The following is a 1,399-nucleotide window of genomic DNA, read 5'->3' on the forward strand; positions in this document are numbered from 1 at the left end:
AGTTTCGTGATAGAGTGTTTAAGCTTGAAAAGTCCATTTATGGATTAAACAAGAATCTCGCAGCTAGAATCTTTGCTTCCATGAGAAAGTCAAAAAGTTTGGGTTCTCTAATGGGAGTATAGTGACTTTCCTAGTCTTGTATGTTCATGCCACAATCCTTATAGGAAACAACATTCCAACTTTGCAAGAAGTTATGTCTTGGCTTGGTAAGTGTTTCGCTATGAAGGATCTAGGGAAGCGACCTATATTCTTAGAATCAGGATTCATCGGGATAGAAAGAATCACCTTATTGGTCTTAGCCAGAGTACATATTTGGATAAAATACTAAAGCGTTTTAGTATGGAGAATTCAAATAAAGGAGAATTTTCTATTCATTGTACTATTAAGTTGAGTAAGACTCAATGTACCAGTACATATGAAGAGATAGCTGACATGAGTCGATTCCCATATGCATCGGCTGTAGGATCGATCATGTATGTGATGACATGTATTCTCCCTGATGTGTCTTATGCTTTGAGCATGATTAGTCGATTTTTGGGAAATCTTCGCAGAGCCCATTGGATTGCAGTGAAGAATATTCTTAAGTATCTGCGAAGAAAAAAATACATGTTTCTAGTTCTTGGCGGCAGTGATACGTTAAGAGTGAGTGGTTACAGTGACACCAACTTTCAAACAGACCAAGAGAACTTTTGTTCGCAGTTTGGCTGGGTATTCTTATTGAATGGGGGAGCGGTTACATGGAAAATTTCCAAGCAAGACACGTTGGCTGATTCCACATGTGAATCAGAGTACATTGTAGCGAGTGAAACATCGAAGGAAGCGGCTTGGCTGAAGAACTTTATCGAAGATCTCAGAGTCGTTCGAACTATTCAACAACCAATAGAAATCTTCTATGATAAAGGCGCGGTTGCTTTGACAAAAGAACCAAAGGATCATGGTAGATCCAAGCATATCGCCAAAATGTACCATTACATTCAGCATCAGGTTGAAGAAGGACACCTTTTGGTGAAGTGGGCATCACCAGAAGATAACGTTGCAAATCCTTCCACAAAGGCTCTAAGCAAAGCAAACACTACCAGCATGCTAGGAGCATTGGATTAAGAGACGATATTAGTTTTAGTAGTTAGGTGATATTTCTGAAACTTGTAACAAAATAAATATAATTGATTTTGGTGAATGAATACTAGAGAATTATGTATGAGTATTGTACTACCTTATTTAATTATTTATTCTTGTGTTTCATTTTGCATGTTTGACTTCCTGAGTAATTTCAATTATTCAAACTTCCACAGTCGTTCATACTTTTAGAAGTAGGAAGTGAATTAAGACTGTCATAAATTGATTGTAGATTGTCGATTGAGATTAAGACATTCCAATTAGAATTGCTATAATATTCATG

At 36.9% G+C, this 1,399-nt stretch overlaps 1 pseudogene; it reads left to right on the top strand.

The window, feature by feature from the left end:
- The first annotated feature begins 339 nt into the window (after window positions 1-339).
- LOC145164442 (secreted RxLR effector protein 161 pseudogene) lies at window positions 340-1,101 on the top strand (annotated as a pseudogene).
- Window positions 1,102-1,399: the final 298 nt, after the last annotated feature.

This window comes from Lactuca virosa, chromosome 3 (assembly GCF_052849685.1).
Source record: "Lactuca virosa cultivar CGN04683 chromosome 3, Lactuca_virosa_CGN04683_v6, whole genome shotgun sequence".
Taxonomy (NCBI): domain Eukaryota; kingdom Viridiplantae; phylum Streptophyta; class Magnoliopsida; order Asterales; family Asteraceae; genus Lactuca; species Lactuca virosa.